Consider the following 25,082-nt stretch of genomic DNA (forward strand, 5'->3'; position numbering starts at 1 on the left):
AAACACAGTATGTAACTGGTATATGCAAATCTCTGATAAGAAAACCTTGGTACTATATTATCTCAATATTCCTTTGTTTCACAATGGTAAATTTACTGTTGCTAAAGGAGCCTGGATATAAACTATAATATTTTCACAAAGAGTTCAGAAACAAATTCAGTCTCGACCTTTATTATCTTACACCTCTGCAATGAGCAAACTCATCCATAGACTTCTGAATCCTGGTTCCTAGTAAGAGATTAGGCATCCTAACGATCCTCACATGCAGCAAGAAATTGTTTTAATTTCTTTATCCACAGTTCTCCAGCTTTCAGAATCATCCAACAAAACAAACAAACAAACAATTCCATCTGATATAACTACACCTCTCCATAAATCCACCCCCACAATTACCTTAATTTAGAGATAAAGAAATAACTGCACTGCACTTTATGATCATAGATCCAGAGATTAAAATTAACTCAATGAATAAACAAGCTGTGGTTTGCTTGCACTGCAAGCCAGATTCCTCTTCTGCTTAAGGTATTGCCAGGGGTATCATCTATCATAAACTGAAGATACATTAACAGGAAAGGGGAAATAATCAATCTTAATTCACAGAAGAAGAAACCAGTAACAGAACATGCTGCCTTGGCTGTCGCTGGTTAAGGACACTGCCCATATAATAAAGCGAATTAGAGAAATTGGGCTGATGCTATTGCAAATAAAGCAGGAGTGCTAGGAGGACAATGGGCAAGAACACTAAGTCACAAATTGAGTATAACTACTCAGACAGCAACCCTAAAACTCAAAATTAAAACCAGGTAGCTGAAATTTAAATGCAGTATTCATTTCATTTTATTACTGTTAAAATAGAGCTCTATTCGTTTAGTTCCTAGTCCCAATTCAGTGCTCGTTCTGTTCCTGCAAAGAGCCCTGAGATGAGCAATGCCAATGGAAACACTACTGCACAGCTTTGCACAAGGCTGCGGAACAGAAAGGCCATGCAGGAATCCTCCATGTGCACTGCAAAAATCAAGGTTTGTTTTAAGGGGATATGACAAAAGAGGTTGATCAGCAGAAACTCAACTCAATTTTCTGGACTCACTAGGACTGAAAAGGTGAGACTACTCCAATGACAGCTGTACATCCAGCCTAAAAATTCAACAATAGGGTTTTGCCACTGACTGGGATTTAACTCTGATTCAGTCACAGCCTTATACAAGACACTGTCTTTTTTGTTTATTATTTTAATGCGGATAGGAAGCTTGAGAAAATAGAAGGATCGCCAATGCAGAAAGCAGGATCTACTTCAGAGTGTGCCCGGAGGGACAGAAATGTTTACTGCTGACTAGTAGAGAACACAGTGTACTTAGCCCCTTGTCCATATCAGAGGTCTGTCCCTGGAACTAGACTCAACTTTATCCCCTTTGTGCACTACTTCAAAGCAGCTCTTACAGATTAAATTATTGCAGAATATCATAGTAAGTTTCCTTTCTGCATAAAAAATAAGTCATATTTCATTTTCTTCTACTTTACATAATTGGTAACATTTTTCTTCAGCAGCTAAATTCTTATGTAAATTAATTTCTTCAGAAATCAGAAGCTGGACAGGCTCTGCAAGCTAGAGATTGTTATTTAAAGTATTTGATAGAACTGGGACAAAGCCAGAAAACAGATTTCCTCTAACTTTCGGGGCTTCAAGTGAAAGATCTCCAAAAGCTTCTCTATATTTTTTCATATTTCTCATTTATGAAACATCTTTCAAAACCATAGTCATGTAGACACTTCAAGCTTCTGAAAATTTCACTTCCAACATAATATGACAACGATGGCCAAGTATAAAGATGGAGCCAAATCCTGCCTTTATAGTTTGGGAAGGACATCAGTTGTCATCAGTATTGTTCTAGAAAACAGTAATCTCAAACGAGCTCATTTCCACACTGAATTTCCACCTTATTTGGTGGGATTTTACAACTATAACAAAATCTGCCCTATTACATAATGTGATTCCCTTCAAGTAAATCATTATCTCCATAATTTCCAAATTATGTCAGAGCACAAAGCATAGTTCAGTCACTTGGGAATCACAGCAAGCCATCATCACTAAAGATTATTAATATCCTAAATGCAAAAAATTGTATGCGCTTTATACAGCCCCAGTGTTAATAAAAGATTGTCAGTCAAAATGCAGGTCACAACAATTAAAAAAAATGTTTTGAAATCTTTATTTCAGCATTTGTTGATATATAACTATTCAGTGGGGTAAGAACTACAAGAGCAGAGAAGGAACCTGCAATCATTGTTGAAAATTTAATAATTTAAGAATTACCAACTTCATAAATTATTGATCATGTAGAACATCTACATACCATACAGTACATGGAGCCTACCACTGGCACTTGAATGTTACGGAGAGCAGAAAAAAGCAGTGACAGAAAACAAGAACGTTTTCTAACTGACCCTGCACAAAAATGTGCTTTTGGGGAATTTCCTTTGTTCCACAGCACTGTTTCTGTACTCAGCTTATTGCATTTGCTGTCTCTGAACATTTTATAAAACAGAGAGGGAACAAACTTAAAAAAAAAAAATCACAGGTATTACTGTAAAGACCAGTTATAGAAGTGAAGATCATCCTAATTCAGGATTTTTTATGTTTAGCTAAGGAAGTTCAACAGTGGCCATAAGCGGATCATATACTCACAGATCTGAGCAAACACACAAGACACTCATGCGACTCTTGGTTTAGTCACCGATTGCTAGGACCAGGCATCCTAAAGATCTGGAGTCTGAAGAGAAGTTAATCTTTTTGGCTTCTAGGCACACCCTGTCTGAGCAGGCAGATCAGAACAGGGAGTTTCAAGGAAGTTAGTAAGAATGCTAAAAGCCTTGGGAAAAAAACGAAGGAAACTTCAATGATTCGGCTTTTTTTTTTTTTCATGTAGAAAAGAGAGGATCAGAAGAGGACATGAGACGAATCGTCTTAATGTAAAAGGCTCTTACTAAAAGGGAGTTTGATGAATTATTCTCTGTGTCTGCTGAGAAGAGGACAAGACATAATTGGCTTAATTTTCAGTGAAAAGGACTTAGGATTGGGAAAAACTCTATACATCAAAAGGTAATTATAATGGAACAGGGGGCTAAGTGAGGTTATGGAAACCCTATCATTCTTCGTAGGCACAGGTTAGGTAGACAGCTGTCAGGCATCATGGAGGTGTACCTCATCTGCTCAAGAGCCGGTGTTCCTAAACTTTTTAAGCCTAGAAAAACTTTTTATACATACTAGATTTCACCTTGCCTGTAGGCCTGCCATGTGACCCTTTATAAAGCATTTTGAAATTAAGAGAGTATCGAAGAGGGATCGTCTCATGGAGCTCCTTCCCTGGGCCTTGCAGGCCCCTTTTTGCAATCTGCATGTATTGGGGAAAAAAAGAAAAAGAAAAAAATAGTAAGATCCCACAGCTTGAAAAATAGCGACTGATTAATTCTACTGATGTCTTTGGCTTCCTCCTCCTCTATCCATAGGCTGTGGGGTTGTGCCTGTATCTGCGGGCAGAAAAAAAGAACCTACAGGATTTCCTCATGTGTTTAATGAGTAGATGAGCATTTAATGGTTCTAACTCAATTTAAACTGGCTGGTTGTTCTTCAAAACCTTAGCTCCTAATATTCCTTCTTAACTGAACACTACAGAAATAATGACGAAGTAGTAATTTCATCACATCTACTGGGTGTCCCAACTTCAGACTACTCAGGGCCAATGATGAGTCACAGCACAACAGGAATTTGTATTGCCTGAATATAACTGGTGGAATTTAAAAAATAGCTTCAGGGACTGAATTAAGTACATGTGATATACAGTATTAAACAACCTGGTGACATACAGAAGGAGCCTTACCAGGTACACTTGGCATTCACAGGCGGGGGGGGCAAAAAAAAACCCAAACCAAACAAACAACAACCCCAGCCTGAAGCTCTCATCCAACTAGGAATTCAAAGTCAAATGTACAGGCAACAATTTATCTTGATACTCAGCAAGGGAAGGTATAAAAAAACCCCTTTAAATAACAGCCCAGTGAATAATGATATACATAGGACCGTAAAGTGATGATATGCAGTGATGGTAAAATAAAAAAATAAAGTTGCATTCTTAATTTAGATGCTATAATCCACATACACTGGTAAAATTGTATAAAAAAGGATTCTAGTTTTTTCATCCTTAGATAAAAATGACTAAAATCTACTCTACTGATTAACCATTGTCTGAAGGAGGCCATGCTTATGACGCACAGATAAGAAAGCTCATTTAGAGCTATTTGTAGGAACGGGGATTTGCACTTGTGTCTTTGCTAATAATTATGGCCACACACTTCCCCTGTCACACGTAATCTATCATCTGATTACTACTGTCCACCCAGTGAATTTTAGTGATGCCAAATGCATCTCATTACCAAGGATGCTGGAAATGGAAGGCACTCTAAAAGCAAAAAACACGACTATAATAAATAGTATCTACAACAGCAGGTTATTTGATACCTCTTGCCCCCAACCCCGGTATCTCTTATGAATTGCTTTCATTAAGTAACTCAGAAACTTGAAGTTATTTAGAAATTTGTAACTGCCAAATTAGACTTTCTGACAGAGCAGCTTTGGTGCATCAACACTACAGCACCTGGAGAGTGAGCCAGAGGAGGAAGGGGAGAGATGCTCTCCAGACACCTGTCAGTCACCTGTTGCACTGAAGATTAGTGAAATGTCAAAACTTTTACCCTCCTCTTCTCCATGAGCAGCCTTGCAAATCAGCCCAGACAGTGTTCATGCTTTCCCACCTGCTTTTCATTGAACTGTCAAGCGTGCAGGAAGCAGGAAAACTTTGCACAAATCACCTGTACTGCAATTGCTGAGGAAAGGGCAGGTTTTAACCTGTGAAAGAATAAATGTTTTGCCTGTACTCAGCTAAAGGAACTACTTAGGAACAGCAATATAGGGATTATGTTTTCACAAAACTGAGCAAGCCCCACAGAATCGACTTGTTTTGCATCAGTAACTGCTGTTTTCTGTCCCTTCTTGCTGTGCCATGGGGTTTGGCGACCAGTGTCTGAACAAAAGCTGAGGGCTTTAGCCCAAATGCAGTCTCTAAGCCCAGCTCTTCTGACAGTGGACAAATACAGTTCATGCAAGACCTTCTGGAGATTTAACTGCCCGCCAGGGAGCTGTCACAAATACACTGTGTAGCACACCAGTCAGTTTGGAACAAGGTTTCCAAGCTCCACCACCAGGTTTCTAAATGCTGTTCACTTATACGATAAAGCAGAAGAAGCAGCTTCCCTCTAGTGCACTGGCTTTACAGCCTCCATCCCTCTTCATTATGAATTCTCCTGATCTGACCCAACAGGCAATCACAGATCCCTAATTCTTTCCCTGATGCTCAGCACTCTTTCCTTGTTAAAGCAAGGTACAGTCTTACACACTGAAGCACTCTTAAGTAAACCAGCCTTTAATGCTGCTTGGTCTTTAAGATACCAGTCCAGAATAGGGGTGCAAAAAGAACAGAATAAGAGAAAGCAAAGATACTGCATATTCAAAATAGAGTGTACAGACTGATGGAGATGCACAAAAATTACTCAGTATCAAACAGTATGCGTGAGCTGTGCATTTCCTAAAGCATTACGAGCATCCTCTTAAAAAAAACTGAGCTATAAGAGGGAAAAATTAACAAATACACAGAGAACAGTTCTTGTAAAACAAAGTTCTAGTAAGACAAGTCTATGTTACATATATTTAGCATTGCCATAACAAATAGCACACACAGGTGCATAACTGAAATTACGCTATCCTTATTCACAAGAAGTATTTTTACACATGTAATTCGTTACAGCTGAACACGGCACCCAACAGGAATATGAACCCAACAGCCACAGAAGAAGGTCTTTACGGGGTTCTCCTTGTACCTCAGCAACATGAGAGAAACCCCCTAGGTTCTCCTCTAATTTAAAGAGATCCAAGAAAAAACAAGATGTAGCCCAGACACCCTTTCCCAATACAGACACTGAAGGAAGATGACAGTTATTACTTACCCAATGTTACTAAATGATAATTAGCATCAACTGTGCTGCTTAAGCTATTTTTGAGTTCAGCAGGAGTCAGGAGAAGCCAACACCTACTGAGTAGCAGTAAGGGTCAAATGCATGGAACAGAATTGCTGCCAAGGGAATTGTATTAGGGGCTATCTGCATATTTCTATAGCATTTCTTAGAAATGCTTTTTGATACTATTTTAAACATACCCATAAGTATGGGTATATATTTCTAGGGAAATAACTGATGTTCTAGGAATGTTTCGTTCTATTCACTTCTAAATATCTAGAAAAATGTGGGGGATAGGAAAACAAATCTGCCAGTGTTTTCCTCCTGTAGGACACTGTCCTCACCTCTTGGACATTTGAGTCTGTATTTTCCTGAATTAGAAATCTGTTGCCGGATTAACCTTTCTTAGCTTTATCTGGGTTGCTTCTTAGCAAAATTACTATTTCACCTACTATCTACCAAATCCAATGGAATAATTCATTTCTCATCTGTACCAGTGGTGTTATGTTGCTTGTGTCAAACTTTCAGGCTATGGTTCAGCATTTAACTCACTCCTAGAGAATTCTTTACTGTCATCTTCAGTGACAAGTGGGTGCAGTTTTCATAATCACAAGCAAAAACTGTAGCTGAGAAAATAGATGTGTGACTTCAAACCTACATAAGGAACATCTTGACATTTAAATCCAATTACCCTTTCTCCTTCCTGATGAAAATATGATATCAACTGTAGGAAATTCTACTAGACAAATATATCATATTCTTCAGCTCCTACGAACTTTTCAGCACCACTTTTGGTATTACACATTGCATTCTTTATCAGTCATTTTTACAAAATGAAGGGTTACAAGTGTATAGTAATTGATAGGTGATGCCGAAAAGCCCATAAAAATTTTGTTTGGAAAGTCTTCCTAGAACGATGATGATCTCCCCAGTTGAAATTGTTAATTGCAAAACTGGAATGAACTCCAAGTTAAGACAGACTACTGCTCTTTGTAATAAATTAAACTGTCAATCACTGAAAGCACCCTTAATATCATACTATTTCCCCAAGCTCTTAAATTACAGGCTGAATTTCATTTATCAGTCTGCTGTATGTGAAAAAGGATTAATTAAACTCATTCCAGTATTACAGTAAGGCTCTATTTCTCTTAGTACTAAAGAATAATTGACTCCAAATGAATTGGAAAATGGGTAAGTAATTGTAGTTATTATTCTGATGTAAATATTAGTTCTCTTTTGACATTTCAAAAGATTTAGTAGAGGCACTTTAGTGATAAGACAGATCATTACCCTGGCTAGGAAGAAGAGATAGCATAGGGAAAGTGAAATTACAATAATTAGTTTATATACCTAAAAATATCCCTATCATTTTTTTCATATAGTTATGTACCTTACAGTACATTTTCATTAACTGTTGCTCCTGATTTATTGTATTAAGTATACTGCAGTAAAGTCAATGCATTACATCCTGTTACTTTGGAAATAATTCAGAGGTAATATGAGTTCTCATACTGGAAGAGGAATTAGTGGGAATTTTGTCTCAGAGACAGTCATGACACTGCCAGTGCTATAAAATCCAAATCAACTGATTGCCATTGTGAGTGACTAATTGTGATTAAAAAAATTATACCAACAGACACATTGAACAGCAAGAAATCACCTTTTAATTGCACAATCAGACTAGCTCAGACAGGAAACTGCAGCACCTTCAGAATAAACAAAAGGTTCGGGTGTTGAGAATTGTGGGTAACATGAGATCACCGAAGCCATTTTCTAAATATAGCATCTACTAACATCTATCTAGAGATCAGGGCCACACATTTAATATTAGCAGCCCAAAATTCAGCTTCTAAGTCTGCATTTTCATTTTGGGATAGGTAGACCAATTTCAGCAGTTCTTTGACCACTGAAGACTATTTTTTAAAACATTCTTGTAAAGCAACATCTGAAAAAAATACCTGAAGTCAAAGCCTCTGAATCTATTTTTTTCAGGTTTTGCTTCTTTCCTCCTTTTACTTCTTAACTGCAGTTTTGATTCTCAGCCTCTCAATAGAAGATCACAAGAGAACTTCAAAGCAGTTTTAGCAATCCAGCCTCTTGAGCAGTGATTGAAATCTAGCATTTCATTCCCCAAGATGACCTAAGACCCGGCTGTTTTGACTAAATTGTCAGCACAAGTTCTGCACTTTTCAGGTTATTAGCATGAAGCAGCAGTGTAGACAGACTTTGCGCATTATTGTTTATTTCCTGCTATTCTTTTTCCAGGCTAAAATGGGCTGTTTACCTCATAGACCTTTAAATAAATGTTTCTTCCCCAAGCGCACAACATAAAAACCTGCCAAGGAATGCAAAGTGCATTCTCTGAGAACGTATCTGTTCTTTAAAGATATCCTCTTTTCTTTCTTTTTTTTCTCCATTAATTGAAGAAAACTTTTCAGCAGTTTGGACTAACACTTAATTTTACACGTCTTTGAAAGCAGAGCATCATAAAACATACAGTTGAGTATTTGGTACTGACAGGCTTTCTGGTAGGTTGTGTATAATAGGAACTGGTAGATAAATGCAAGGTAGCTTTGAATTATCACAAGGATACCCGAGAGGATACAGAGAGTAACAAGAACATTCTTCTTCACTGAAACGTAAATATAAATGCAGTGTTTATCAATAGCTCAAAATAGTCTAGACACTTTTGAGAATAAATAGATGAACACCAATTAGTATACTAAAGTGGATAATTAATTTATTTCCAGCTATACTGTAAGACCATTAATATCAGGGAGTTTTGCATTTCCTCCTTACAGGTTTGTTATGAAGTACTGCCATTTTCTAGATACTAAAACATTCTGCAACTAGATAATTAAGTTTGTTTATATTTTGTGGTACATTAAGGTAGCAGATCAATGTGGCCATCGAAGCAAAGTGATTCTTTAAATTAAAAACAAATGTGTTTGTAATTTGGGTTTTGCCACTACTCTCCCTGCTCGACTTGTCATCAATTAATTGTTTCAAATAGGCACTCAGGTATAGCGGTCATGAGACAATTTAAAAACCTGGCTGGAGACGATTAAAATAACTCTATCCTCATTACTTACTTAGTTCCCCCAAAATATGGAAGTAGGTGAAAGGAGAAATAAAAATAGATTACAAAGAAAAAGTAATCAGGTTATTGATAAAACTGCTGTAAAACAAATAAGCCATAACATTAGAGAGTCATCATTTACAGTCCATGGAAAGTTCAATACCTTAAGTAAACCTTTCAAAAGGTCATTTAAAACCCTACAAAACTCCTCTTATTTGGCAAAGGATAAGTATCTACTTGAAAGTACAAACCAGAGGATCAGATTAATTTCACAAATTTGTACATATGATCATGAGTTTTATATAAATCTGTAGCACTCTACTGGAAATTAGGCATAATTCTTATTATGAAGAACAAGGGAAAAAAAAAAAAAAACAAAAAACTAAATGCATAGCAGTCACAGAAAAAAAATATACCAAAGATGGATTGAAAAATAACATTAGCCAGATAAAGTTGCACTCATCATGCAGACATACAAAGATTAATGAGAAGGGCAACACTTCAGATAAAGCAGTCATCACTTAATCAAAATCTCAGTGAAAGATAATGAAGGATCTTTTCAAAAGTAGTTTAATTTCTAGGTGCCAAAATTTGGCTGATAAAAATAAGGACCTTCAATATTTTGCCTGAATAATATTTACTGGCAGATGGGTTAGAAGGAAATATGGGGCGAACTCTTTGATCGGTTTGCCTCAGAACAATCATCTATTTTGCAGAGGGAAAGCCTCTGCATCACAAGCTCTGCAGAACTTTCACAGCCTCACGTCTTTTTCTAACATTTTAGTTAGTAATATCACGCAGCTCCACGAAGTCGTAACACCCTGCTGCAGAAACCATGCAAAATAAAAATCACAGCCTTTAACAAAATCCTAAGATACGTTTCTAGTTAAATAATTCAATCCAGTAAGAACCAGCATATTTCATAGAGTATGTAGGACTTAAGACCCAAGTTTCTCAAACATCTGAGGAATACTGGATCTCAAATGAAATTATGGCAATAAAATGGCAAAATAAGATTGAAATATGATTGCCTGGGAGGTATATTGCAGAAGTGGGGGACAGGACTGTCAGGTTCTCCCCCGGCTGAGCATAGTTGTAAATTGGTGATTTCATGTGAAACCCGTATCTTTATGCTTCAGTTTTCCAACTATGCAGTTTGGGGAAAATCTCTCTTCTCTTTAAGACACAGATTTCTCAAACGGTGATGTGTAATACAAGAGAGCGTTAGCATCTTCCCAGGGCTTATTGTACTGTTAGCACCAGGCTAAAAACACAGAAATAGAAACACAAATAAGCGGATTTCATTTGAAGCAACAGTTAAGAACTGTGGAAAACCGCAATCAAGGAAATGCTTTGAGGCATTCCATGTATTCCATATATATGTAACTTCAGGCAAAAATCCAAAATGAAATGAAGTAGGTAAGGTTCTTGCTGACCCAGAATAGCTCAGGCATGCATTCAATGGAAGCAGGTATATGAGCATTCTGATTATTTAAATAAGTTATCATAAAAGTAAAGCAATATTTGCATCCAATGCTGATTCAAACTGAATCAGTAAAAAAGCACTTATTAACTTCAGCAGAATTAATACATGGCCCATTTGATTAAACTCTATGGATAGTTACAGTCTTGATTATGTATAACATGGTAGTACTATTGATGCTTAAATTATACCTGAAGTTTGAATTGCGAACTATTCAAAACCTCTAAATTTTAACGGTCTTAAATTTTAGCATAATAGGTAACAACTAGAATCTGTATCCATTGACTCCTAATCTTTTGTGTGTTTTAAATTGTGAATGCTTCTCTAGCAGGAGTCTCTTGTGCCCGTGTTTGTGTGCAGGTGATACCCAGTTGTTTAAAGTGCATCTTTTTGCCTACTATTAGGCACACTAACCAATTACAAATACCAGATTAACAGAGAGATTGCACAGCACGTTTCAAATCCAGTGTTACATTAATGACATAGTTAAGGTTAATCACATTGTTTAAAATTTTCATTTCATAAAGGATTCAGGAGAATCTTCAGACTGCAGTCAAAAGCAAAGGTTTAACAATGCCTGGCAGGCTTCTTTCTTTTGTAGTTACATTTTGTGATCTTCACCCTAGTGACACCTCATTACCCAAACAGGCAGTACTGCCAACTTTAAATTTCATCAAGCTCATGCTTATCGCGGTCTTTTATCCAATTGTTGTGTACGTGCATTGGGGGGGGGGGGGGGGAAGTTCTGGAGTTCTTTTGTATCCAGCTTTCAGGTTTTCCTCTTATCCCCCTTCTTGTGCCACAGTTGACTGACACACTCTCGCCTCTGCCTCCAACGTAGCCCATCACACCCTTCTCATTTAATATTATACCCTTCTCCTACTATCTTTACTAATGCTGCAATATTCTAGATTGTGTTTAGTCCAAACCAAAAAGAAAGGACCCTTCTTCCTTTTGCCTTCAAAAAGACAGAAGTCAAGCAAATTACCAGCACAATGACTCATTTAGATAGTGACTTCAAAGTACAATTTTGTATGTGACTTAAAAAATGAATGCTAGGATCCTGCCAGGAACTGAAGGGCATCATTCCCTAGGGTTCAGGAAGGCCAATCTGCCTTTACAAAAACAATTCCATTATTCCTTAGCACATACCTGAACTGGTTAAGTCAGGATTTCACATGGGTTTCTATCTCAGCATGCACTGCTCACTTTAGAAGAGACCTGCTTTCAGGAAATGTAAAGGCCTTTGCGATCCAATCGCAATTTAGCTACCTATAGGGTCAGAGGCGCTATGAAGAACATTCCCAATACAAAACAGTCTGCCCAGTTGTATGCTAAAATATATTGCTCTGTAAACTAAGAAAGTCCATACTGAGTTCATTCAAATTATGTTCCCTTTTTTCCTTTTTTAAAATTTCCTAACATTTTAATGTTGCTTCATTCAAAGGAAGCCTGATATTGCCATAAGCAGGTAGAAAACACCTAAACACTGCATGTGAATGGTTACGCTATTCCACCAATAAATGAGGAATATTTTCCTGAGTGTTCTTTTCATCTGTCCTCCTATATATCCTAGAATATTTCTTCCCATGTTTCCAATTGTTCACCAGTCCAAATACTGAACTAATATTCTTTAATTATGGTCCTATTGCTGGATACTACATTAAATTATGATCACATTAAAATCCTGCTGTGTTGCCTACTCTGACACACAAAACCGAATTTATTTTCTCAGAATTTCAAGCAGCACAATGCACGCAAACCATTAACATGCACACACGAAAGATGCCTTGATTGAACTGCTTTCTAGTTATTCTTAGAAAAAACTTTAAATGAAAATGGTGCATTCCTAATTGCTATGAAAAAAATTCTTTCAAGAACTGCCAGAAGGGAACATGTAAAGTTTTTGTATGTGAGCAAGAATCGACTTAGAAACAGGAAGTAAATAAAGATTAAACTAATCTTAAAATTGTATTTCACAGACTCATGCTTAAAAGATCTGGAATTCTACTAGTGATGAAACTGGGCTCCAAAACTCCTTATCTGAAAAACTCCTATAGTAGTTAGAATTAAAAGTTCTGATGAGAATGGAACATCACATTAGCTGAGTAATTGCAATCTACAAGTGGTCACTAGGAAGCACACACTTTAAGCCTTGGTGTGATGTTGCACCTGTACCCGGCCCACAGGCCCTCTCTGGAGCCACAGCTTTGGATCCCAGCAAGGTTAGCACATAGTTCCCATGTCACATCATCTTTTCAGCTATATATAGACATCATAGAACGGATTTTTTTTTTAAACTTAGCCTACATTTGCTGAGAAGCAATTTGCAAGAAGGGCTATCAAATACAAGTACAAAACCCAGCTATACACCTGCTTATTTAGAGGCACCAACATACCTGTTAGCAAGACATCTAAACCTCCTTTTTCCCCCATCACAGTATGTGGTACACAAGAACCAAATACTCAGCGACTGTTCATACAAAATCAGACCCTACAAATCCACTGGCATTTTTGGAAAGTTAAAAGCTAAATCCTGCTCCTTGGAAACCAATGGGAGTTTTGCCACTGAGTTTAGTCTGCCCCACTACTGTTGGCCAAGTATTTCCTCCTCCCAGCACAGCTGAGAGATACCTAGTGAGTTCTTTGGACTCCACAGACTGAAGAGAGAAAGCTGTGCAGTTACTTTTCAGATTTTGGGAGATGAAGACATATGTTTCACAGTGTTGTTTCAGCACTTTAAAAAATTTAATTCAACATTTTGATGGCTAATATACGTACATGAAATCTGATAATCCAGATGTCAGAAATTCATCCTAGGATGATCAAAATGGGTGGGGTTTTTTTGTGGGGTTTTGTTTTTTTAACTCCACATGAAAAGAAAATACAACCTTCTTTCATGGGTTTAACATTAATTAAAAATACATAGATCTCTGTACCGACTGCAGTATGCTACATGGTCATTTCTTTTCAGTATGTAACTCCCTAAGTTCCTGGGAGTCCATTTAGAAGTCTATTACATTAATGGAGGGAAATGCATCACTTTGGTAATTATTCTGTTTACACTCACACTAAACCACACAGCCTTAACCACAAGATGGATAAAGATTATTTCCCAGGTGAAAAAAGGTTACATTCATGGCAAAAAAAACACGTGCAGCATGACAAAGTTACAAAATGCCTTCGGACCAATTCTGTGTGCATGTCTCCTGCTATAAATCAGGAATTACAGTACTGAACATACACCAGAATAACACTGATTAATGTTACATGCAACATTGACATATGATGTCTGCCTTACTGAAGTTAGTGTCATCCGTCGCTGGTTTTGATGAGGCCCAAGAGAAAAATTGGGTCCTGTGACTTACTCTGATTTTTAATGAACCTTCTTAAAAATCGCAATCAGAAGCAGGGCTTTTGTGCTTGTCTACACGATTTGTTTTTTAAACTGTGAGTTAGAGCAATGCAAACAGTAAAGATATTAATCGCAGTTTTAACTAATCATCTTTTCATTACGGGACAAACTCACTTAAGATTCAAAAAGAGACTTTAACTGTATAGGACATTAAAAGACCACTGGGGACCTTTCTTCAGGAGCTCTCTGTTTTATGATCTCTTTGTAGTAAAGTACGGGATAACTTGCCTGTCCTCTCCAGGCTGATGTGAAAAATTACAGAAGGTGTTGGAAGACTGTCAGCACTAGCCCGAATCCTCATAAATGGCCACAGTAGTAACTAACCAAGTTGTAGTACCTTCAGATTCAGGAAATTCAAGTTAAAAACACTATCAGAGTAAGCCTATAGGATTTTTTGTATGACTGGGACTCTGGTTAGGGATAAAAACACAGTTAAGACTTCACCTACCATTTTCCATGAACTTACAGGAATTATACGCGATTCTCTCACAGAAATCCTCCTGAATAACTATTTTAAAATATTGGAATCTATTTCTAAAGTCATTCTCTGAATTACTAGGGGGGAAAAACTGGAGAATCCAAAACGAAAGATACTTAACTGCATTAGAGAGATATTTACATTGCAAAGTTCAGACTGAACTTCCCAAAATTGGTGGGAAGACAAAGGGCTGTAGGAAATTCCAGGTGATCCATCAGAGAAAGGAGATCCTCACTGGAGGATTCCAGTCTAGATACAGTTGGTTACAACATTCAGGCGCAGACCGTGCTTACAGACATGACTGTTGTTTGCACATTGTACAGTGCTGTTTGACTGCTTACCAGTGCTGCAGACATGACTAACAAGGCTCCTTTGTTAAAATTCTGCCAACTTGCGTGTAAACTTGAAGTTACTTCTTTTTTCTTTCATGGAGCCAAACCCCTCATACATTAAGACTTCCACAAGTAAAGCAAAGGCTTTTTTAAGGAAAACTCATATCAAAATATTGTTAGTTGCATAGTCCAGTTTCTTAACATTGTTACCGCTTTGAACATTTCCCTCATGAGGCTGTCTGCAGCGTTTAAGGAAATGCTAGCGGGTGTGCCATTCATTTCTCATCTCTAACCATGCTGGCAGTAGATAACATGGTTCATTATTAGCCTGAAGAGGTTGTTTGAAACTGGCACAAAACAGCACCACTGTACCTTACCTAGGGCTAGTCTGTAGCACTGCTGCCAGTTAAGTTATGCTACTGACTTCTGTGGGTGATCGGGCCTATATACTGCTACAGATTGAGCACCAGAAAAGGGAATTCTATTATGTGAACTATTTCACCAGTGAAGCTTCTTCAAATGGCAGAGAAAATAGAACAAAGTTAATTGTATAGAAGAGAATCTGGACTGAAATATGCATAGCACAGAGAGATGAAAGGGGACAGAGTGATACAAAAATTAAATTGTGAACAAAATAGGGGAGGCGCGCTGATAAAGGGGTCAGGAACAGTGTGAAGAAGGGCATGAAGACCAGCGGGTAAAAAGCTGATTAGCTGTTAATATACAAGTAGATCTGAAATGATGAGGTAATTGGAAGCAAGAGAGACTTAAAACAGACACGCAATAACGATACCGAGTACAGAAAACCCTTTGAAAAAAAATTTTTTTTTTTTTAAAGAGAGCTTTATACAATAAAAAGAACTAAAAGGGGAATGAGGCTGTGACGGGAAAAAGAATTCAGAAATTGCAAAAGGCATCTGAGCAAAGGGAAAGCCACAGGAAAAGATCCAAACGTGCAATGCATTTAACATCAGCTGCCCAGCATCTGCAATGTCACAGTATTGATGTTTGGTGTCCTGGAGCTTTCCCTTTAAACTGAACGGGAAATCAATTGAACCTCAAATAGCAAAATTTTGGCTCTGCAGAACATAGCTTTAGGCACCACTTACAGGCAAAATTCTTGCAGAAAGGAAACAGTAAACAGGTAATTTAAATCTTGATCACGCTGAAATGAGTAAGGAAGCACAGCTTCAGAGCAATCACCTCTTAAGGACTAGGATTGAACTTAGGTTTTTCTTCAGAATACTCTCCTGTATTCACCTATTCCTACCAACACTCACCAGCTCCCTAAGCCCGGCCATGTCTTGTAGCTCTGCTCAAAAATACTGTTGAATGTAATTCATAAAATCCCTTTATAATTCTTTCGGGAATCACTGAAAGTGCAACAGAGACCTTAATGTTTCCAAAGGAAGGTAAAGCGTTTTACTGTGGAGCCGTGAAAGGTAGCATTAAGCAGTACAAAATATGAACATAGTAGAAATGTGATCACCTGCTAATCTGCAAGGGTGTCACAGAATCACAGAACTCCTCAGGCTGTAGGGCACCTCTGGAGGCCTCCAGTGCAACCTCCTGCTCAAAGCAGAGCAGGCTTCAAAGTTAAATCAGGTTGCCCTGGCCTATCGTACCTCCATGAGACACTACCACAAAGATTAAGGATAAGCAGATATTTCTAGGAGCCAATTTTCTTCCGTTGTCTCTGTCAAATCAGAAATAACTGTCTCTGAATTCTGCAAAGCAGCCTCACACATCAGAGAAAAATCAGACTTCGTTGTTAGTAGGGCAAATGCATTCATTCTGAGTAGATGATGCTTCATATGGATGAAGCAATAGCCCCGATGTGGTCAATGGCATATGTCCCTTGGATGGAAAACAGTGTGGGTTGCAACAATAGTGAATGGAGGCTATTATAGCTCTTCCCGCTATGAACTCATTCAAAGCTATGCACCAGTTCAAGAGAACTGAAAATTGCATTGTATTGACATTTCTGTTTGGAAGAAGAAAGTGAAGTGCTTCTGACCCCAATAGTTAAGTTTTGTAGAAACTGGTTCTCTCACAGGTAATGGATTCATTTCTGTTGCATAGAGCAATGTCCTCATAACTAACATGATTTCAGGGGAAGAACAGAGGGGAAGAAAAGGAAGCTTCAGCCCCAGTACCATCAAAATCCCAGTGATGTTAATAGGCTACTTAAACCACAACTAAGACTGACTTCGGTATCTGAATGTGCTAGTGAACCGTACAGACACGCGGTGAATCAACATTTCAGCCCAGCACCAGACTCCCAGAAACACAGAAATAGCATAGACTGCTGTTAACAGACCTGAAGGGGGGAAGGCTGGGGAAGTAAGAAGGGTGGCTTTGGGAAACACCCCAGCTTCCCATACTAAATAGAGTCACTGTGCTACATTGAAGAAAAACAAACAAACAAAAAAAGTGTAACTTTTGCAAAACAGTCACTAGTTCATTGGAAAAGATGTTAAAAATAGGTCCTATTGAACACAGTAAAAGCTGCAAGAGAGCTCTTTTGCCTCCAGTTTTACCAAGACTTCCATTAAATGATGCTGTCATGCAATTACTGTACTGTTAAATACCACGCTACTGCTGTGCTTTGTCTAAAGGCCACTAATGCATATACTGGCAAATAGGCACTGGATCATTGTCAATGCTGAGGAAGGCAAAGAGAGAACTACAGTCTTAGTCAAAACTGTATTAAACTTCTATTTACCATTGTTTTCATAAGCAGTAAAAGTCAGAAATGGAAGTACAGTGGCTTCTACCTCATAATCAGAATACCTGCCAATCCAAAGTGGTCTTTTATGAATAAGTCTGAAGAGCCAGGGTTGAAGCGTTGCTAAGAGGAACCTAAACGTTACTCTGAATTCACTTCACATCAAATGATTGGCACTGTTTAATAGAGAAGTACAAATTACAAACCAGTCTCAAACTTGCAATGACTTTTTTTTACACAGATTGGTCCCCTTGCCACCAGAGTTCATTGTTGTAGTCTCAGTCCTCTGACCTGTGCCTTTGTGCCTTAACCCAAGGAATTAACACAGCCTCTCTGCAATATCTATGGAGGGCAGCACAACTGAGCTGCCCGATTGCCTTAGTTTGTGATAAGAAGTAATTCCTCACTTCTGCCACCTGGGACCAGGTCAATCTGGCTTCCACAGTAAGGGTTAGGACAGAAGCTGACAGCTGTGCTCAGATACACAGTAGCTGAACACGCAGGTTGCGACAACCTCAGAAGGGGTTCCTCTCATCACTGAAAGACCCTTACGAAAAACTGTGGTGAAGGAAAAATGCAAAGGGAGCCTTGAGGGAAGAGGGTTTAGAGATATGCATCCCTTGCAACCAAAGAGAGCAGAGTCAGTCTGTCAGAGGCCATGCTGAGATCAACGTAATTCCTAATTGTAGTTGTTCATCAGGAAGTACATATCCCAGCGTCTGCCACGTGTAGCTCACCTGCAGGTACCATCCTCCATCTTGCAGTCTGCGACGGGGCAGACACCAGGGAACAGCCACTAGGGAAGATGCCTGCGCCAAAGGGGGAGAGACTAAACAAGCTGCCTTCTCTTCCCAGGCTACCATGCTGTATTAGTTCTCCGGAATATAAAATGTTTTTGATCAGATAAAGCAGCACCACAAGGAACTGTTGCTCACTCATCAATGCCTCTGAAAGAAGACATCACAAATGAGTACAATTTAGGCTGTCAGAACTGTCACTTTCCTACGTGTTTTATTTAATGCAGATTTATTAATCCACATTAACAGTGAAGTGAAAACTTTGTGTTATAGTGAGAAAAAGGAAAGGGATACTGGAAGCCTTTCAAGCTTTTGCAAAGGCTACTAAACATAGGACAATATTATGAAAATACTTATTTCACAATCCCTAAAAAGAATTAAGCTGTTTCTAATGTGAAACACAATAAACTCTTTCATTATTTAAAATTCAATGTGAAAGAAATATCTGCCTAAGGCAAAATTTTAAACACAGAGACACTTAAAAATATTTGAACGTGAATCCATGGCTCTCTTTACACACGCATTTGCATAATGGACTGACCCTTGTTCCCTGCACAGAGCCCAAGGAAGCTGGCTGTGTGCTGGGATCCTCCCCCAGGCTGTGGAACGGGACAGCAGAGTCCTCTGCTGATGTTCAGCATCTGCCACCTCCCCTTCTTGGCTCCTGTATCTCCATTTTACAGCTCTGCAAGAGGCTGCCCAGCAGAGGAGCACAAAATGGCTGCTTGTATCCCGCCTTTCCTTCAGAAACATCACAAATACGCACAAATCCTTTAGAGCAGCAAAGGTGTGCTGCTGGGCTTTTTAGCACCCGTGGTTCACAGACCTCCTGGGTGCACATTGCTGCGTCCCACTCCCACATTGACCGCGTCAAAACTGCACCAATCTGACTTTCTGCAGAGTGCAAGTTGTTCTTATCAAGCTTCACTGTCGAAGCATTGTTCTTGACTTAGATTTAAGGCTGGGACTACTTTAACTTGGGCCAAATGACCCTGATAAGTTACACAGTGTAACAGAAAAGCACAAATTGCTTTGTTAGGCTCACAAATGCTGACAAACACTACATTTCACTCAAGTCTCTCATGGTCCCTAAGATTCCTTGAAATCTTCGCAAATACATCACCGCCTTCAATCACACCCAAGCAATGAGACACTCCAGCTTTTTCGTAACTCTCCTGTTGACTGACAAAAGCTTCTCTCACACCGAATTAATTCCTTGTGTTGTTGGAGCTACAGAACAAGCCTCTCATAGCAGCCAAATGTCATAAGAACCAGATCCTCCTCATCGTCCTCAAACATACACTTTCAAATTTGCTGAACTGCAGCAGATAATATGCTGGAAATCATAGTGCTGCATGTAACAAGGGTAGCCTCGCTGTTCCATATTTTAATTGAAAGGCAAATCTACTGGAAGCAAGGATGTCTACTGTCCTGCACTTTAGGACTCATTTCTGTTTATGCAGAGTAGATATAATAAAAACATCACCACCTTGCTCTGAGAGCATCATATGCTTCTGCACAGGCATCATTGTCATGGAAAACAGAAAGAAGAGGGAATCAAGCCCAGAAAACTGCTGCTCAAATTGTCATTTGACATTTGGCAAATGCGAAGTGCTCTTTTTGGAGCAAACCAAGACTGTTCAGAAGACATGGAATGTGGAAAGCTGACTATGTGAGCTGTAGAAGCTTTAACTCTGCTTTGCCCTTCTTTTCCTGATCTCAGTGCAGTCTATGAACCTATTTTACTGAACAAGCAAGCAAAGGGAAATATCATAAGGGTGTCCAAAGTTGAGTCAAGAATCCTATAGCAAAGACAGGAATAAAACCCCAGCGATGAATGAGGCTCCTGTCTTAACCTCACACTTGGAAGTCAAAGGCATGACATTCTTCTGAACCTCAGTCCTAGGAACTCTAACCCACTGTACTTTTTGTGATCAGCCTTTGTATGTTGAAAGAAAATTGAAGTTTTGAGTCCTTTTTTCTAATAAATAGAGACAATAAAACATATTGCAAGTCTATATTTATTAACCTTCTCGAAATGACACACATATCAAAATAATTCAGAACTGAGTTTACTTCTGTCTTCAGCAGTTGAAAGACGCAACTATATTGTAAAATACATTCTTTAATTTGTTTTTGGAGTTTGATTGTGATCTATCATTCCCCATTTCAGTGACATTTAGATACTACCATGCTTTTGTAATATTAATAACATCATAATCTTCATTAGTATGCAAATCTATACCATCTGACAAGCTCTTGTTCTCTTCCATGAGCTCCTTTGTTGTTGCGGCCTCATGAATTTCATTATGAGACTAGATTATTATCAAACAGTGGGAAGGGAGGTGGTGGGGAATAGAGAGAATGACGTGGAAATTATAATCTCTTGTTTTAATAATGAACCCAGTTTCATATCGCAGTCCGTTCTTGCACCAGATGCTGCTGAGAGAAAACGGAGCAGAAAGGAGGAAATTCTTACAAAACTTCTTCTGCACAGTAACCTTTCCAGTAGATGCCACTGGAGGGGTGGACTGGAGGGAGATGTTCCCCAGCCCTGTGTCTCATTTACATTTTGGATAACAGCCATGATTTTACCCATATGTTTTTGTGATTCATAGCTTTATGGATGACAAAAGAAAACAAACCAAAAAAATTCCTACCATTCAAAAACTGGTGGCCATCTCCTCTTCAATTAAACTGACCTCAAATGATCATCAGTATTAGTATGTAATCACAATAATTGCTTAAAAACTAAAATTATTCTTGGAGCAGTGTGTGGCTGTAAAAATGAGTACAATTTGACAGAATAGCAAAAAGCTTATAGGAGTGCAAACATTCCTCCCTGTCTGAAAACACCAGGGCCCCATGTCCTGGGCAGGGCACTGATTTCTGAATTCATTGCTGCAGAGCAGCCACTCAAGCAGCCAAGGTTGCACTGCCCTGGTTCCTCTTGCTGCCCCGTCATTCCCATCTCCACCTTGGTGCTCTTCCTTGTCTCACCCAACATCTGTGTACTTTTAGGGTACCAGGAATTTAGGGGAAAGCTACAACACAAATAGTGATATTAAGCTGGAAAAGTCCATCGCACCTCCCAGAGTTACCCCGTTACCCTTTCTGGCTGTCTGCAGACACAGGCAGAAATTCCTGCAATGGCTCAAGCCCAGGACACCCACTGGCACTCAGCAGCCAGCTGTGGCAGTGGTGCAACTCCCCACGAAGGCATGGGAGACATTGCAGCAGGGTAGCTACACTGCTATTATCACACCAGAAGGGTATCTAAAATTTTCTTGGTAGCATAAGGATTCACTCCTCTTAAGTCTTACAGAACCAAGCAATTTCTGAAAACAAATACGATTCCTTAGAAAACAAATGGGACTCACTAAAGTTGCTCCAAGATCCAATATTAAAAAGAGATGTCTATCCCTGTAACATTTTGTACATTACCTGCTTAGTTGTTATTAATACCAAAGTCATCTCTTTTATTAAAACCTACAATGCTCTCTACAAAGGACCACATGTAGAACATATTTTTGAGGTTTAGTCAATTGTAGAAAATCTGATCACCATTAAGTATGAGATTAGCTTCTCCTTTCTTATTAAGTATGATTACACATCAGTTAACTTGATCACGTGAGTTTAAGTAACACTAACTGCTGTTGTTTATTAATGAGTTTGTTAGAGGACTCCCCTTCTCAAAGCACAGATTTTAGTACTAGAACAAGACTTAATCTCCGAAAACTTCATGAATTGTGTAATTATTCTAAGCTATTTATCACTCACAAAAATCACAGAAAAGATTAGTAGACTTAACATGAATGCCCAATTTTAAAAGATATTTTGTATTATTTATCAAAAATAGTGTGAATTAATATGCTATATTACATGACCTACAGCCTAAGATTTCTTTGGCTTTTTTTGCTACTTAAAACATATATTCAAATGCTAACATAAAAAGAAGTTTATGTTTTAAAATGCAAACTAGCAATTCATAGCTACACGTTAATTAAACCACTTCCAGTTTTCCTATTTTCCTAGTGGGGGCTGTCAAAAAGCAGACCTTTCGTCATACTAAAGTCACACCGACACACTCAGAGTTTCCTTTGTTCTCCTCCTCATTAAGGAAAAACCTGTCATTAAGAGAATCTATTTAAAGCAAGCAGGAAAATGTGTTTGGACTTTGATTATGGCAATTAAAAAACCCTGCTATTCAAAGATAGTGCTTTTTTATTATTTAAATAACATTTCACATTCTTCTAAGACATTTTACTAAGATTGTTAAATTAGGTGATAAAAGGTTACTTTTGTCTGTGAAGCTGAAATATGTAACTATTATTTCTTATCTGTCTGGAATTAGAAAAGCTTCAATATCATATATTTTAAAGGACTCATTATCAAAATTCACCAGACTTCATAAAACAAACAAATGCCTCACTTCCTGCCCTTGTTTAATCCAAGCTAGACAATTTCTTCTGCTTTTTGAAAAGGAAGATTTCTTTCAACATTTGACAGAGCAATATCTTTTTATTTTCAAATTGCACAGAGTGTGGTTGGGAAGCCATAACCACCACCTTTTCAGAACATGAGAAATGGGACAGTTGTCAGTTATCTATTTTAAGAGGAAGTCTCAGACAGAATAGGGTAGGTAAAGAAAAACAATGTTCTTATTTTTTTTAAAGCCAGAACAAGACTAACATGCCAAGGGCCAGAAAGGGGCCAAGTAGGCCAGATCACAATGCAGAAGGAAGTACTAACACAAAATCTTAATTCTCTTTACCTCCTACAGATTTGAATGTTGGCAAATTATTCATACCACACGCACACACAAAAATTTCTATTGGCAATATACACAGAGCTGAAAATCCTATGATGAATTACTCTTTCACATACTTTCAAAGATTTGACAACTAATCCATCCTGCTGAAATGACATCATTTCAGATCTCTGAGCAGACTTGCAAAGTACCCTCAGTTTTTAGACAGCCCAACAATAATAATTCCATCACTGACCTTCAAATCTATATTTCCCACTAAAATCCAAATGATGTTGGTCTAATAATGTTGGGATGCTGCTTATTCACTCCTGGACAGATAAGTAGGTGGAGTTGTTTATAATGCAGTTCTGATCAGAAGTAAAAGCAGAAAATCCATGCTCAACATACAATGAAAGAGGACAAAAGTAACAGTGTGAAGGATAAAGAATATACATGTACATCAAATATATGTATGTTTCATTTTTGCAATTAAATGTGGAAACAGTTACACAAAAGAAATTTACATGAGCTATCTCATCACTGCTGAACTTCAGCTCCTGAATTTGTCACCCTCTGTTTATGTAAAAGAAAAAAGGCTCTCTACTATGAAATAATAAAAACGCTAGAAAAACATATATTGGAATTCCTTCACTGCCCCACAGCCATCATTGAAATGCTTACCGGTCTCCCATCAGTGCCAAGGAAGTGATAGTTTCAAGAAGGAATATATTTGTATATGATACTGGCCAAGTCCACATGAATCTAGAGAACTAGCAGCAATATCCTTAATTTAGAGAGACCAGAGGTGTTGCTTCTGCTCTGCAGCCACAGCGCCCTTCTTGCGTACCCCTCAGAGCTGGTCCCTGCTCTCCTACCTGGCAGGGCCACAGAAGGGAAGGGCAGGCACCACTGCTGGTGAGCACTGCCACCGTCCCCTGCTCGGCACTGCGGGCTCCAGCTACTGCAGGACAGCACTCCGCAAGAAACACCCCGGCACAGGCTGGGCTCACTCCTGCATCGTCCAGGGAGGATTAGCAATAACAAGTCCCCAAAGGGGGACAGCTGCCATTTGGTGCTGCTGGCTGCTGTGATGATACGCTGCCTTTGATTTACAGGAATTTAGTGCCCCCAGTAGTCCCCAGCATATGCAACTACCAATTCCAATAGCACCACACCAGTCAAAACTACTCAGCAATATCTGACTAGCTGACAATTATGCCTTTATCCGGCAGGCTTAATTTCAAAAATAAATAATTTTATTGATTCTTCTCCCTCTGCCTTTTATCTTTCCAAGATGATCCATTGTCTTCTTCTAGACTTAACCATCCCCAATCAAATCCACTGATAAGCCAGTCCAGCACTGTTTTTGCCTGTGCTGTTTTAGCACCTAAGAAGTCTGAAGATTCAGTCATGAAATCACATAAATCGAGAGATATAAATGTAAAATAAGAAAGTCTCCAAATCCAACTGCTAGCCTGTATTCTGTTTTAATGGACTCTGAAGCTTATGTGACCCATAGCACATTAAAATTCCCAACATTTCAGCAAGATTAACTATGGGGACAAGGGCCTGAGTGTCAGAAAAGCAAGAACTGGCACACAGTCTAAAGAGAGATACTCAAAAGTTTAAATTGATAAGATTTTCTGACACTTGTTTCAGAAGTCATATTTTCAGCCTCCTAAGGTTCACCCGGTTATAGCTTTACTAATGAAAAAAAAGAACAAGCTAAACTATTTTTCAGTGATCATGCATTAGACCATGCTACCTTTCAAACTTCATGTATTTAAAAAGCATAAACGGTTTGGCATTGCACTTCAGAAACACCACCCTTTTTAATAGGCTCTCTTCTGCGACCTTGAGTTAAATAGGATTCTTTTGTTGACTCCAAAACTGGAGCATGTCAACCTATTATTAATATTTTTCTAAATACTAGCAAACTATTTTTTTCCTCTGTGCT

At 38.5% G+C, this 25,082-nt stretch overlaps 1 protein-coding gene and 2 long non-coding RNA genes across 6 annotated transcripts in view; 2 read left to right on the forward strand and 1 right to left on the reverse strand.

The window, feature by feature from the left end:
* CHST8 (carbohydrate sulfotransferase 8) overlaps window positions 1–25,082 on the forward strand; it is a 186,144-nt gene that overhangs the window by 118,405 nt on the left and 42,657 nt on the right. The gene's annotated exons all lie outside the window — the stretch shown is intronic.
* Window positions 1–25,082, reverse strand: part of LOC148051040 (uncharacterized) — a 177,876-nt gene that overhangs the window by 83,121 nt on the left and 69,673 nt on the right. The window lies entirely within an intron of this gene.
* LOC148051041 (uncharacterized) lies at window positions 1,060–20,382 on the forward strand. The gene is made up of 2 exons (XR_015700698.1): window positions 1,060–1,100; window positions 18,934–20,382. It is a non-coding gene; the product is annotated as an uncharacterized LOC148051041 (long non-coding RNA).

This window comes from Nipponia nippon, unplaced genomic scaffold (genome assembly GCF_047370975.1).
Source record: "Nipponia nippon isolate SJK-2023a ecotype South Korea unplaced genomic scaffold, ASM4737097v1 scaffold_7, whole genome shotgun sequence".
Taxonomy (NCBI): domain Eukaryota; kingdom Metazoa; phylum Chordata; class Aves; order Pelecaniformes; family Threskiornithidae; genus Nipponia; species Nipponia nippon.